The sequence below is a fragment of the Bufo bufo genome, chromosome 2 (assembly GCF_905171765.1).
Source record: "Bufo bufo chromosome 2, aBufBuf1.1, whole genome shotgun sequence".
NCBI lineage: Eukaryota > Metazoa > Chordata > Amphibia > Anura > Bufonidae > Bufo > Bufo bufo.
Window position 1 is genome coordinate 777,885,515 of NC_053390.1, and position 16,638 is coordinate 777,902,152.

The following is a 16,638-nucleotide window of genomic DNA, read 5'->3' on the forward strand; positions in this document are numbered from 1 at the left end:
GCCACGCTGCTGGATCCCTGTTACAAGGACAACGTACCGTCTTTAATTCTGTCACTGGAGCGTGATCGTAAGATGCGCGAGTACAAGCGCACGCTGGTAGACGCACTGCTGGTGGCATTCCCACCTGACAGCGGGGGCACAGTGGAAGCACAAGGCAGAGGAAGAGGTCGCCAACGCAGCTGGGGCACCGCCAGCACCTCAGAAGGCAGGGTTAGCATGGCCGAAATGTGGAAAAGCTTTGTCAGCACGCCACAACAACCAGCACCACCAGCTGATATGAGACGTCTTAGCAGGAGGCAGCATTTCACCAACATGGTGGAGCAGTATGTGTGCACACGCCTACACGTACTGAATGACAGGTCTGCCCCCTTCAACTTCTGGGTCTCCAAATTGGGCACATGGCCTGAGCTTGCCCTTTACGCCTTGGAGGTGCTGGCCTACCCTGCAGCCAGTGTATTATCTGAACGTGTGTTTAGCACGGCAGGGGGCATTATCACAGACAAGCGCAGCCGCTTGTCCACAGCCAATGTGGACAAGCTCACGTTCATTAAAATGAACCAGGCATGGATCCCACAGGACTTGTCCGTACCTTGTGCAGTATAGACATGTATACCTGCTTTAAGCAGCCATTGTTATACTGCAGCGCATTTGCTCATTCTTGTATTTTGGATATTTCACACTCTTTTGGAGTGTACCCTAATAAAAATTAAATAAAAATTAAAACCAATAACCAGTGTTGGCTACCTCGTCCTCCTCCACCGCCACTACCACCTACACCGCCTCCTCAAACTCCTACTCCATATGGAACTCCACCTCATAAATCTATTTTTTTTATTTTATTTGTACGTATTTTATTTTATGTCATTTCACTACTTTGTCAGTTACATTTTCTGGTGAAATTCACCAATTTTTGGGTGTGAAGTACCACTGCTATACCTAGTAGACAGGTTAAAAAAAAAATTGTCAGTTACATTTTCGGTTGAAATTCAACACTTTTTGGGTGTGATGTACCACTGCTATACCTAATAGACAGGTAAAAAAAAAAAAATTGTCAGTTACATTTTCGGGTTAAATTCACAAATTTTTCGGTGTAATATACCCCTCCTCTACCTAGTTGACAGCTTAATAAATTTCAATAATTTTTCTTTTACATTTTCGTGTGATAATAAACAATTTTTTTCTGTCATAGACCCCTGCTCTACCAAGTAGACAGGTTAATACATTTATGTAATTTTTCTGTTACATTCTTGGGTTGACATTTTACAATTTTGGACATGAATAAACCCCTGCTCTGCATAGGTGACAGGGAATCAAATTTCAGAAATTCTTCTTAAATTGATGTGCGCCACCTCCTTTCATTCAATGCTTAAACTTTAACAAGTTGTACCACATTTGCGCTTCAATAACCTTTCCCACATTTGCGCTTCAATAACTTTTCCCACATTTGCGCTTCAGTAATTTGTCCCACATTTGCGCCTCAATAACTTTTCCCACATTTGTGCTTCAGTAATTTGTCCTACATTTGCGCTTCAATAACTTTTCCCACATTTGCGCTTCAGTAATTTGTCCCACATTTGCGCCTCAATAACTTTTCTCACATTTGCGCCTCAATAACTTTTCTCACATTTGCGCCTCAATAACTTTTCTCACATTTGCTCTTCAGTAATTTGTCCCACATTTGCGCCTCAATAGCTTCTACCACATTTCCACTTCATCCCATTGCAGCCATTGACCTCCCTTGGATGAGGTCTCCCTTTCTCACGCTCCCTCTCTGGTGTGGAACCCTGATTCGCCGATAACCGTGATCAACATGGTAGGCTCAGAAAAGAACATTGAAAGTTGATAGAGAAGATATCCAAATGGATGGTGGACGTCACAGGAACGTGCGATCAGGCAGAAGTTAGCTACAGTCAACAAAGCGGCAGCAGGGCCCTCCTGGTTAAAGTTTACAAATCAAAAATACCACAGTGACATTCCCGAGAATTTTTTTTATTAATCATTCCAATAACAGGGCATCTTAAGAGTCCTGTATTGTTATTTATCGTCACTACCTTCCCGAGTGGGGAGTGGGTAATTGCCGCGCGCCCCCTCCTTAACTTGGAAGCTTATGCTTCAATACTTTATCCCACATTTCCGCTCGATTACATTTCATTTCATCCATTGACCTCCCTTGCATGAGGTATCCTTTTCTCAGGCTCCCTCTCCGGCCTCGAACCCTGATTCCCCGCCACCCGTGATCACCATGGTAGGCGCATAAAAGAACATCGAAAGTTGATAGAGCAGATATCAAATTGGGCACATGGTCTGAGCTTGCCCTTTACCCCTTGGAGGTGCTGGCCTGCCCTGCAGCCAGTGTATTGTCTGAACGTGTGTTTAGCATGACTGGAGGGAGTTATCACAGGTTATATTTCCCAATGTTTTGGCGTGTACCCTAATTTAAAAAAATATAAATAAATTTAAAAGCAAAAAGCAATGTAGGCTACCTCCTCCTCCTCCACCGCGGCTACCACATACACCGCCACATCCACCGCCTCCTCAACCTCCTACTCCATATGGCCCTCGTCCTCCTAGATCAAGATTATTAATTTTTATTTTTACGTATTTTATGTCATTTAAAGTCATTTCCCTGTCCACATTTGTTTGTAGAGCACTTGCCATGCTCTTAACCACATTTTTGCAGCCCTCTAGCCCTTTCCATTACATTTTTACAGCCATTTTAGTGCTCAAAAGTTCGGGTCCCCATTGACTTCAATGGGGTTCGGGGTCAAGTTTGGGTCCCGAACTCGAACTTTTTTGTGAAGTTCGGCCGAACCCGTCGAACCCGAACATCCAGGTGTCCGCTCAACTCTAATAATAACTTATTTCTTCACTACATGCTGGAGATTTCCTTCCGTTCTCCTGGGCGTATGGAGGAAGGTAGGAGTCTGTTTCTTCACTTACAGTAAAGATTTCAACCTAAGACTACTCTGATTCATATCCTATTCATGTACTCTGAGTCTCGCTTCTATGATCTTAACTTCTTTCTGCCTTTCCAGACTTTTCAATTCACCTTCCATTTGATGGCGCTGTGCCTCCATTTCAGCTTCCATTTAATAGCGCTGTGCCTCCATTTCAGCTTCCATCTGATGACGTTGTGCATCCATTTCAGCTTCTATCTGATGGCGTTGTGCATTCTTTTCAGCTTGCTTTTCAGCCATCAGTTGACGCTGCACCTTGATGGCAGCTTACATCTCAATTTCTGCTTTCTTGACAGCAAGTTTTTCAGCTAATTCCTTTCTTTTGGCTGAAGTATTTGAGGACTCTGATATGTGGGTGGCACTTCTGCTAGCGAAGGAACTCACACTTGAGATTGTGGTTCCCCCTAAGGACCTAGCATAGTCTCTCATAAAAAGCTTGTTCTTTCTACTTTTTGCTTTTTCATCATAGTTTGCTGCAGATGATAGTTCTCTCATGAGCTTTACTAAATATTTAGTGACCGCAGTACATGTGTCCATGTTCCTTACAATATCCTGGGAAGGTGTGGTAAGTGACCGTAGGTTGACATATGCTGCCATAAGCTCTGATTCAAATTTTTCTACCGTCTCTACCATATCACTCAAGTTCCTTTTTATACTTTCGTGCTTTAGCTTTCTACAAATGTCTTTAATGTATGATTTCCACTTCTCATACATTCTGGCAAACTTTTTTCCTTTTAATGCTGCTTCTTGCTTCAAATTTTCCAGCATCTTTGGGGTCGGTTTTCTGGCACGTTATGAACGGCTATATTTGTTTGAGGCAAAACTAATGCTGCAAAATAATCTTCTACCTCAGACAGGTTCCCTTGCTCTTTAACTTCTACTCTATCTATCTTTGTATCCTCTAACAGTGGCATGGTAATACTAGGTTCAGACATTTTACTTTAAATGCTATAACAATCAATACGAATATTAAGAGTCCTTTCACTTTAAATGCAATATTGACAAATGCAGAAATAAATGACTTCCACTCTGAATACAACAGCGATAAATGCAGGCAATAAATGACTTTCACTTTAAATGCTTTAGAGTCCGTGTAATATAAACTGTCCTTTGTTTTACTTTAAAGTCTTTATCTGAACACAAAAATGTCTCTTTATGCCAAAGCCTATATGCAATGATAAGTAATAAAAGGAAAGCTCTGACCTTATTCTGAAGAGCAGGATATTGCGATCTGAAGGTTGCTGGAACAAATGTCTCTCTTAAAGGAGACTTGTCTTTTCTTGATGTGATGCGATGCTCTGCGCTGACTTGCGATTCTCTGTGCAGACTTGCGATGCTCTGCGCTGAGTTGCGATGCTCTGTGCAGACTTGCGATGCTCTGCACTGAGTTGCGATGCTCTGTGCAGACTTGCGATGCGCTGGCTTGGATACACTTCTGCAGATTTTGGGCCTAGTGGCGGGAAACTATCTGACTGCAATACGTGGTCTCTCCATGCATTGCGGTGCAGGCACTCTAGCTCTGGACTTTGGCCTCCCACCATGCGTCTCTTTCTCTCTCTAGGGATCGCAGGAGGGTTGGCACTCTTTCTCTGACTATCTTGCCTTTGCCGTTCTGCCACTTTAAGATTCGGCTGCAGTTTGACTGTGCAAGTTGAGGAGCGCTATTGCTTCGCCCTCTGAGGGTAATAGTTCCACTGTGGCAGGCGCAGCACTATGAAGTGCCTTTTACGCTGTGGCATTAGAAGAATTTTGATATCTCTGACTTTTAGTCTAACCAGACTGTCTATTACTCTGTGAATCCTCTAGCGCCGTTCTATGGAAACAATAGGTTTAAAGAGCACACCAAATGCTTCAAATAACTTCTTTATTAACTTTAATTTTTATTCATATATAACACTGCCGCCTCCGCAGCAGATAGTCCATGTACAAAACACGTGTTGAAAATATATCACAAAATGGCGGTATGCATAAGATGGTGGTTCAACTGTTCAATCTTGTAATTCAACATAAAATGGTGGATATATTTCTCTCTTGAGTATCTGTACTCTCACTTTAAGTTATTTCAGCACTTTATGATCTCTCTGAGAGGTATATCTGAGGTCTAACTAATAGTTCTACTTGCAGTATTCAGTTAGCAGTGACTATATGCATATTGGTTGAGCATGATCTGGTATGGTTGTTTGCAATTAGTATGGATTGTTAAGTAGTTCACAGTTTGCAACTGTAGCTTGCAATTTGATTTGCAATTGAATTTGTATTTGGTGGAACTGTAAGTAAATATATATATATATATATATATATATAGTTCAGTATCTAGTTCTAATCACAATACTAACAATATGAACATTATATAACTGTTTTAACTACCTATTTTGGCCTCTTGTTCCCATAAAACTCAGCTCTCAGTGGAGTAAATGTCTCTTCAGCTCCTGTATCTGGTGAATAATGATTCTAGCAGCAGCAGCTGGAGGAATTCCCAGACAGGCTGTCTGTGAGGCTGGCTGTGATTGGTGAAAACTCTTGCTGTGTGAGAAGCTGGCTGTGATTGGTCTAGACTTCTGCCCAGCAACAACAGATTAACACTATGCTTTCTGTTGTTTCTGCTGTGTCACTGAGCTTACCTTACATTACAAAATAAATCTTAAAGGCATATTATCTTTTTCTGCTTCTGTGAACAAAAAATATAACAGTTATATGACATCCAAAACATGATGTCACAGTAAATAACTCTACTTTTGTCTTTACCACATAAACATAGGAACTGTATTAAGGCTATTGGCAGGTCTAGCTGTATACACATATAAGATATACTAGCAACCTAGGACAGGTCGAAGCTGGCCAGCTACGGAGGACAAAATGCACCCCACATTTTGCTCCCCATTCCCCCCCCCTTCCCCGAATGGGGCAACACCCCATATGTGCTCACAAAATGATGTACGGGCGCACTGCAGGGCTCTAGAGTCAAACTGCAAAATATGGATATTGCTGACCTGAATTAGCAGACATTGATTTTAGATGCCATGTCGCATTCAAAAGATTCCTGAGGTCCCCAGAAATTTTAAAACCTCCAAGAAGTGACCCCATTTTGGAAATAGCACCCCCGTACGAACATTGTGGTAGAATGGGTACTTTTCAGCAAACAGGTGTCTCACAGAAGGCAGAAACACTTGTTAAAGATTTCAAAGCATATATTTATGGGGGAAAATATTACTAGCAGACCCCAATTTTTCACTTTTACAAGGGGTTAAAGGAGAAAATACACCCCAGTATGTGTTCCCCATTTACTTCACATTCAGGAAACACCCCATATGTGCTTGTACCGTAGCCTGCTGTATGGGCCACAGCAGGCAAACAGAAAAATATGGATTTTGCTGACAGGCCTGAATTAGCAGACATGGATTTTAGGTGCCATGTCACATTTTAAAGATTCCTGAGGTCCCCAGAAATTAAAAACCCCAAGAAGTGACTCCATCTTGGAAAGAGCACCCCCGTACGAACATTTTAAGTGGTGGAAAGGGTACTTTTCAGCAAACAGGTGTCTCACAGAATGCAGAAACACTTGTTAAAGGATTTCAAAGCACACATTTGTGAAAAGGAAAAAATTACTAGCAAACCCCAATTTTTCACTTTCACAAGGTGTTAAAAGAGAAAATGCACCCCAGTATGTGTTCCCCATTTTCTCCCCATTCAGGAAACACCCCATATGTGCTTGTAGCCTGCTGTATGGGCGCACAGCAGGCAAATAGCTAAGGCCTCTTGCACACCCCGTGCAATGCACGAACACCCACCGTGGGGCAGCCGCAGCGGATCCCGAAAAAGTCTGCAATACGGTCACGGAGCGCACACATTCGTGTGCAATAAGACTAAATGTGAATTTGGCTGGCCTGAATTGGCAGACATGGATTTTAGGTGCCATGTCGCATTAACAAAATTCCTGAGCTCCCCAGAAATATAAACCCCCAAGAAGTGACCCATTTTGGAAAGAGCACCCCCGTACGAACATTTAAGTGGTAGAAAGGGTACTTTTCAGCAAACAGGTGTCTCACAGAATGCAGAAACATTGGTTAAAGGATTTCAAAGCACACATTTGTGAAAAGGAAAAAATTACTAGTAGACCCTAATTTTTCACTTTCACAAGGTGTTAAAAAAGAAAATGCACCCCAGTATGTGTTCCCCATTTTCTCCCCATTCAGGAAACACCCCATATGTGCTTGTAGCCTGCTGTATGGGCACACAGCAGGCAAATAGCTAAGGCCTCTTGCACACCCCGTGCAATGAACGAACACCCACCGTGGGGCAGACGCAGCGGATCGCGGACCCATTGACTTTAATGGGCCCGCGATCCGGCCATTACGCAAAAAGATAGGACATGTTCTATCTTTTTGCGGAACGGAAGTAAGGGACGAAACCCCAAGGAAGCACTCTGTAGTGCTTCCATAGGGTTCCGTTCTGTGCTTCCATTCCGCACCATTCCGCATCTCCGGATTTGCTGACCCATTGAAGTGAATGGGTTCGCATCCGTGATGCGGAATGCACACTGAACGGTGCCCGTGTATTGCGGATCCGGAAAAGTCTGCAATACGGTCACGGAGCGCACACATTCGTGTGCAATAAGCCTAAATGTGAATTTGGCTGGCCTGAATTGGCAGACATGGATTTTAGGTGCCATGTCGCATTAAAAAAATTCCTGAGCTCCCCAGAAATTAAAACCCCCAAGAAGAGACCCCATTTTGGAAAGATCACCCCTGTACGAACATTTAAGTGGTAGAAAGGGTACTTTTCAGCAAACAGGTGTCTCACAGAAGGCAGAAACACAAAGATTTCAAAGCACACATTTCTGAAAATGAAAAATTACTAGCAGACCCCAATATTTCCCTTTTACAAGGGGTTAAAGGAGAAAATGCACCCCATTATATGTTCCCCATTTTCTTCCAATTCAGGAAACACCCCATATGTTCTTGTAGCCTGCTGTATGGGCGCACGGCAGGGCTCAGAATGGGAGGAACACCTGGTGGCTTTTGGAGGGCAGATCTTGCTGGAATAATTTCAGGCACCATGTCGCATTTGAAGGCACCCTGAGGTGTGAAAACCGCAAAAATTAGGCTCTAGGGGTGCCAGAACATAAAAGGAAAATGAAGAAATTCCTCATTTAATAAAATGACACCATTCAATGTATTCATTTAGGGGTATAATGGGAATTTTTTTTTTTTTTTTTTTTTTTTTTTGGGGGGGGGGCACTATTATTGGATTGCCAAATGGAAAAGTGCTAAACTGAAAATGTCTTCCGATGGATTAATTAAGAAATAAATGAAATTAACTTAATGGATATCAGTGGAGGTGTGATAAACTTGAAAGCACTCTCCAATGCAGAGGCCCGGTTTAGAGGGGCAGGTCTGACAGTAGTGAGTGGTGTCTTTCCTAATCCCTTTAACTGATCAAACTCAACACCTTTTTTGGGGTCGCCTTTTTTTTCTGTGGGGGGAAGTACTCCAGGGAAATGCTGCCCATGTATTATTCTTGGGACCCCAGAAGCACTGCTGACTGAAATAGTGCCCTCTCCTTCCTGAACGCCAAAAATCTATTTTTTTATTTAAAAAAATCTGAAATTCCAAGAAGGTTCCCCCATGACCAGCTGTTCTATGGATGACAAAGGCATTATATAGTGACACTTGGGTTAGGTAAACAGCTAATTTTTTGTACCACACCTTAGATTTTCTTAAGGCACTGTAGGGCTGTAGTACCTAGTCTGAAAGATCCACTCCGCCCATGAACTTGTTGTAATCCTAGATACACACAGGCTTGGTGTTCTGCTCTGTGAATCCTCAGACTGGGACTGGGGTGGATTGATTTGCATGGATGGTAGTTAATACAAGAACATCCCATTTGTCCTTTAGCAACATCAAATATTCTGAGCAAACAGCCCTGCTTTCCCTGGTTACCAAAAACATAACGTTACTCCCTCCAGAGGAGCAGGTAAGGTCAGGTTGGTACAGTTTACACAGACACCTCCTGTCCACGCGGGCACAGAGAGGCAACAAGCTGAGAGAGCCTTTTCACTGCCGCAGTGAAAACAGCGCCTCCTCAGCCCAGGAAATCTGCCACCAGCTTCTGGTTTGATATAAGCCTGGTCCGCTAAAGGGATTATATAGGGATTCGTGATCGAGATACAAGATAGCACAAGATTAAATTATATATTTAATCGCCGTAAGGGCACACTAGATATAACACTATACACAGAGAATATATACAGTGATCTGAGGTTACAGATACAGATTATATGGGTAAAACAGGGTTAAGCAGTGTAAAAGTCAGTTACCGTGTAGATTAAAGTTCCTTTGGGTCAGCGGTTGGGGGGGGAGGGGGGGCGGTGATGTCAGCGGTTTCCAGGTCTCTCCAAACACATTTGCACGATGTGACCCCCTTTCAGAGAAAGACACACCCACTTGCTGGCACAAGCCTTTTAACCTGTAGCCGGCCCCTCTTTTGGGCTGGCAGCAAATGACCCACAAAACCCTTTAGGGTTCATAGCTCCAGACCAGAGGGTCACAGGGAGATGGTTCTGGGACCAACGGACCTGCCTGGGTTCCGGCTACTAGAGTCCAAACCTGGTACCGTTTCTAATGGGAGATCAGGATATCTTCTTTTCCTGGCATGCCCCCATCAAATAAAACCCATGGGCATGTACATCGTGGCCACCGGGACACAAATATGTATCCGCTTTGCGCCTGCGATGGCCGGGCGATTCATAATCTCTTATGAAATGTAGGTGCCAACATGTCTGGAAGGTATCCTTGATCCTGGCAGGGCTGATACCTCCTGCTGGGGGGTTTTCCTGCAGGATTTAGCTTACCTCCAAACTGGTTGTTTGAGGTGTGACATTCTCCACCTGGGGCCTCCTTGAAGCCTGGACCGCTCGGGCTTTCTTCCTTGCCAGCTGACACTCAGATGGCTGGGGGGGTGGGAACTTATTTTGCATGTACACTGATGAACATGCCAAGAGGTGACTCAAATGACAATCAGGGCTGGGGCTTTGAAGCAGGGCCCTTCTGTGGAGTTCACTACCTCTGCTATCTGTCAGCAAATGGGGGTGTGAGGACATGGCTGACAGTAAATATTAATCCATACTCCTCACACTTGGGAGTGTGTGACAGGTGTCTTGACGGATGGACAGGCTGGTGTGACAGGTGTCTTGACGGACGGACAGGCTGGCATGACAGGTGTCTTAACAGAAGGACAGGCTGGAGTGACAAGTGTCTTAACAGAAGGACAGGCTGGGGTGACAGGTGTCTTGATGGACGGATAGGCTGGAGTGACAGGTATTTCGACGGACGGACAGGCTGGAGTGACAGGTGTCTTGACGGACAGGCTGGAGTGACAGGTGTCTTGACGGACAGGCTGGACTGACAGGTGTCTTGATGGACAGGCTGGAGTGACAGGCACAGAAGAGTGGAAAATCTGCAACGAAGGGGTTAATTATGTGTGAGGCAGGGGATGAGGCACAGTACTGATGATGACAGGCTGATAGATGAGGCACAGAACTGATCTGTGTCACTGATTGGGGCACAGAAGAGCAGTGTTTCGGCACTGAAGGGGTTAAAAGGGCTTAAAACACTGGTGACTGAATTCTGACTATAGCCCCTTCTCTGATCGCTTCTCTGCCACCCGCTGACAGTTTAACCGCATCACGTACATGCACATGCACTTACATATACGTGATAATTCAGGAAGGGGTTAATAGTAAAGACACCATTTCTGTAGACTTCTTCGTCTCAAATACATAGAAATGAACAAAACATTATGCAATTGGGCTTCAAAAGTAATAGAATACACCTGGAGGATGTGCGTGAGAGCGTCGGACGTCTGACGCTAGGTTCCACCCCCCCCCCCCCTCTCGTTCACCTGGTGAGTTATGCGAGGCATCCGGATGACACGCTGAGGACGCCGAGAGACGGCCGGTAGTGAAGCCGCTCAGGGATGGGAGCCGCCTCTGCTCTGGAGCGCTTGCTGTATACCCGTTTATGTGAGCTTGAATAAGCAGAAGTTCGGGCGGAATAAACATCCAAACTGATCGGTGTGGGACCTGCACAGATGGTGGTGGTGAGAAGATTTGAATGTGGAAGGAGCGGGGCGGGCTTTCGGTGTCTCAGTGAGTTCGGCTGCCGTGCTGAGTTATGCCTTGTTGGGAGACAAGAGTTAAAGATATCTCAACGGTGGCTGGTTAATGGACCGTGGTCTCCTGTGCTTGTTTAAAGAGACAGGGGCTCTGATGTGGGCTCATATTTATTGTGAGTCTGTGAAATTAGAGCTGGTCATAACTGTGTCACCCTTGCTGCCTGCTGGATCTGAACTTTGTCTGTGATCTTCGGCTTTACCCTGCTGACTACATTTTCTGCTGCTGCCTCTGCTAAAATTCACTAAAATCTGGCGTTTGACTAACTATTAACTCCTATTGCTCCAGCTAGTAAGCTGATGTATGGACTGGACAATTAATGCACTCCGGTGGCATGATACAGAAGTAATGAGTGGAGCTGAGATGTGCTTATGTCCAGGAATGTGCAATGCGTCATCCTTGCTGCCTGCTGGATTTACGTATTTGAGTGTCCGGTGAAAAGATCGGTGACTCATTATTACCCCGCTTGTGAGAGTTGATTCTCTGTCTGTGAACGTTGGCTTCACCGTGCTGACTAAATGTTCTGCTTCTGCCTCTGCTAAAACCTGGCATTTGACTAACAACTATTAACCCCTACCGCTCCATCCAATAAGTTGATTTTTATACTGGACAATCAACGCATTCCGGTTGCATGATACAGTAGTAATGAGTGGAGTTGAGAGGCCCTTATGTCCAGGAATATGCAATAGTTAACCTTCTACTTCCCAGGGGTATCTGGAGGATCCACGATGGATGGGAACAAAGGTTTACTTACACCGTATGCTGGTCTGTGGAAGAGTGGAACTATTAACTTATGCTATAACGGAGAACCGAATAACCTGTTAATTATTATTCCTTAACAAACTAACAACTTGGTTTATATGAGGAGATGAAAGATTGACGGAGGAGGATTTTTCCCCATATACGGTTCTCTCTGGAAAGGGGCTGTTTTTTTTAACATACCGGAATGCTGTCTTTGTGTATAACGGCCCCCCTCAATCCACTTCCTTGCTGTATAATGTGCCTGGATGTGCTTTGAGTATTGTGTGTGTTTTTTTTGTTTTTTTTTCTTGATTGATTGATTGAACCAGAAGTGAACACACACGAGTGAACTGATGCCGAGGTTCCCCTGAATTTTTTTTTCTTTTTCTTGTTAGAATTGCTTATTAAAGTGGTATATGTGTGGAGGGAAGGGGCTAAGTAGATAGGAAGTAGGAAGTGATACCAGTTAAATATGGCAAATAAAGGGGGGAGTAGGAAAGGGAAGGCCCCTGCCAAAATTGAGGCCTCTGTTTCTCCAGGGATGAAGAAACTTGATAAATCTAAACAACAACTGATAACCAGCATGAACAGATTATCCTGTTCACCTAGGGGGGTGATACAGAAGGGAGATCTGAACCCAGGGAGAGAGGGCTCTCCGACTCAGTATGAAGAGGATGAAGGATACAAAATTGTCGGTGGGGAGTTGGAGGGGGCTTCCTCACTTGGGGAGAGAGGATCTGGAGTGGACACGCTCGTAGTAGATGATGGCCAGCATAAAGGAGCGTATATACTCCTAGTTTACAGGACATATTTCAAGAAATTAAAAAAATCATGGACCTCTCTTTCCAGGTGGGGAATGTCAGAGAGTCGGTCAGTCTGCTCAGGGCAGATTTGCACAAATATAAGGATAGAATGGAAGAGGCCAAAAAAAGAATATCATGTACAGAGGATTTGTTACAGAAAATCACTCAAGATAAGGATAAGTTACAAACGGAGAATAGGGACATCAAAAATAAACTACTGGATATAGAAAATAGATCCAGAAGGACTAATTTGAGATGCGTGGGCTTCCCGGAGGGAGTGGAGGGAAGGGATGTGTTTACATTTGTCCAGAACTGGTTTATACACCAATTCGGACAGGAGGTTTCAACATTAAAGGATTTTGTGGAGAGAGTGCACAGAGTCCCCTCCAAACCGCCGCCTCCGGGTACAAGACCTAGAGCAATTCAAGCTGTTGTCGGCTAAGGATAGAGATGAAATTTGACGTAGAGCTAGGAAGAAGGGAAAGTTAGATTGCAATGGGGGCTACAGTTATGTTATTTCCAGACTACGCCAAGGAAACTATGCAAGAGAGAACTCGTTTTTTTAGAGATTAAAAAAGAACTGCGTAGGAAGAATGTGAGTTACTCACATTCAAACGCAAGGGACTGAGGATGAGGAATGGGGGGTTAACGCTATGGAAGAGAGTCAGGGGCTAGTGCCCACTGGGTGAAAAGGTGTGTTTTGTTTTGTTTTTTCCCCCTTTTCTCTCTCTCTCTCTCTCCTTCCCTCTCCTCTCTCATATCCATGCTCTCTTGAATATTCTGCCTTATTTGATCAACATTGGATTGATAAAATATGCAAATAGTTTCATGGAATGTTAGAGGATTAGGTACGGGGGTGAGACGAATGGCAATATTTAATGTTATTAAAAAATTTCTCCCTGCTATTATTTGTATTCAAGAGACGCATTTGATCAAAGATACTGTAACAACCATGGATAGGCCATGGATACAGCATGCATTCCACGCTTTATACTCATCCTACTCCAGGGGTATCCTGATACATAAGGCTATTAAAATTAAAATAAATGATGTAGTTGTAGATAGTGAAGGTAGATACTTGTTGCTTGAGTGTCTATTAGAAAATAAACCCTGGATAATCACCAACATTTATATTCCTCCCCCCTTTAAGATGGAAGTATTAATTAAGGTTTATGACTTTGCTATAAACAGAAGTAATAGAGCATTATTAGTAGTTGGGGACTATAATATGGTGATAGATGAAACTTTTGATAGAAGTAGGATTGGCAATAAAAAAATCGGGCACTATAAAATCCGCACTTAAAAATATTACGGATGAGTTTGAGTGGTTGGATATTTGGCGATCACAGAATCCTAGAAAAAGGAAATTCTCCTGTTATTCTAAAACACATAAAGTTATGTCTAGGATTGATATGGCCTTTAGTAATAACTTAGGAGCACATTTCATTGATAAGATTAACTATACACATAAAGCAGTATCAGATCATTGCCCACTTTTGGTCTGTACTAAGGGAGATAGATTGGTAAGAGAAGGTCGGGTTAGAATTCAGTTAGATAGTTTAATTACACAGGATAGGTATGAAAAGATTTGCACTGAAATACTGGAATATTTTGACAAAAACATGGCCACAGTGGACACAAGGATAGTATGGGATGCAGGGAAAGCTTATATGCGGGGAATTTTCTTGAAATACAACACAATGGTGAAGAAAATGTCAGAAAAAGGAATAGTGGATTTAGGACGGGTGGTAATAATATGTGGAGTATCCCACCGAAATTAATTTACAAAGGTGGGAGGAAAACTTGACTAATTATAATAATTAATTATATCTGTTAGCAGAACATCAAAAATTAAACTATGTTAAAAAATAATATACTCAGGGACATATACCAGGAAAACTGTTGCCATCATTAATAAAAACACAGAGAAGTAATAATTATATCTCCCAATTGGAGAATGACAATGGACAGGTAAGTCTCGGAACAAGAGGATATAATACAGCTCTTTAGAGAATATTTTGCGGATATATATTCGCATAAAGGAAATGGAAATATAGCGGAAATAAATACGTTTTTGGGGAATATATCATTGAAACAGTTGTCAGACCCACAGAGAGAACTACTGGAAGCAGATATCTCTTTGGAGGAAATCAATAAGGCCCTTAGTTCCATACCGAAGAATAAGTCTCCAGGTTTAGATGGAATCCCTTTTGAGGTCTATAAAACTTTCAGTGGGGTGCTGTCCCACAGGCTCCTGGAAATGTGGGAGTTTTCGGGGGAGTGTGGGACACTACCTGATTCTTTACGAGAGGCACTGATAACGTTGATCCTGAAAACAGGGAAAAGTCCAAAGAAACTTGACTCGTATGGTCCGATATCCCTAATAAATACTGATAATAAACTCTTGGCGAAGATTCTAGCTAGTATATTGAAAGAGGATATATCTACGGTAATTCATGACAATCAAACAGGCTTTATGCCAGATAAATCTATGTCAGAGAATATCAGGAGATGTTATATAAATATGCAAATAAAAGGTGCCAATACCGGTCAACGATTAGTAGTCTCACTGGATGCGAGTAAGACTTTTGACACAGTAGAGTGGCCTTTTATGGTAGCCACTTTAAGGAAAATGGGCTTTAGGAATAACTTTATAGCTTGGGTTGAGCTTTTGTATACAGACATAACAGCAAGAATTACAGTTAATGGAGAGATATCGGATCCAATTGACATCAAGAGGGGGGTAAGACAAGGGTGTCCATTATCCCTGCTTCTTTTCGCTATTGTAGTGGAACCTCTCGCCGCTCTGATAAGACAGGATAAGAATATAGTGGGTTTTAAATTTGGTCAGCACGAGGAAAAAAATTCTTTGTATGCGGACTACTTGATGTTGTTTGTAGGGTCCCACGACTCCTTGCTTCGATCAATTGCGACATTTGAGAGTTATGGGAAAGTGGCCGGCCTGTCCATTAATTGGAATAAATCAGCCTGTATACCGTTAGACCCAACTGGGAATTTTATCCCTGGTTGCCTGAAGATTATAAAAGAAGGAGAGAATTTGCAGTGTTTGGGAATATAGAAGATATCATCTAACCCTCAAGACTACATAAAATTAAATTTAGTCCCTACAATAGCGAAAATTAGAAATAAGATACGCATTTGGAAAAAATTACCCCTGTCTATGTCTGGTAGAATATTGTTGATTCGGATGTGTCTACTTCCAATGATAAACCATATTTTATGGAACTCCCCAATCGAAAACCCTATGAAATATTATAAGATAATACAGAGTCTCCTGAGTGATTTATTTGGAAGGGTAGAAGGCCAAGAATGTGAGTACAACTGTTACAGTTGCCGATGGGAGAAGGTGGTCTGGCAATTCCTGACTAGAGATGTCCCGAACTATTCGCCGGCGAATAGTTCCCGGCGAACATAGCTTGTTCGCGTTCGCCGCGGCAGGCGAACATGTGCGATGTTCGGTCCGCCCCCTATTCGTCATCATTGTGTAAACTTTGACCCTGTACCTCACAGTCAGCAGACACATTCCAGCCAATCAGCATCATACCCTCCCTCCCAGACCCTCCCACCTCCTGGACAGCATCCATTTTAGATTCATTCGGAAGCTGCAGTGTCACAAATTTGAAGCAATGCGATTAATACAGGTTATATTAATTGCATTGCGAATTCAACTTAGAGCTGAATTCCTAATTGTTGTATTGCTAGAATATAACGAAGATTGAGAATATAGTGCTATATTCGTTATATATTCGTCAATTCTAGCAATACAATCGCATTGCGATTTCAACTTAGAGCTGGGTTCCTAATGACCCTGTACCTCACAGTCAGCAGACACATTCCAGCCAATCAGCAGCAGACCCTCCCTCCCAGACCCTCCCACCTCCTTGACAGCATCCATTTTAGATTCATTCGGAAGCTGCATTCGTAGTGAGAGGAGGGACAGTGTAGC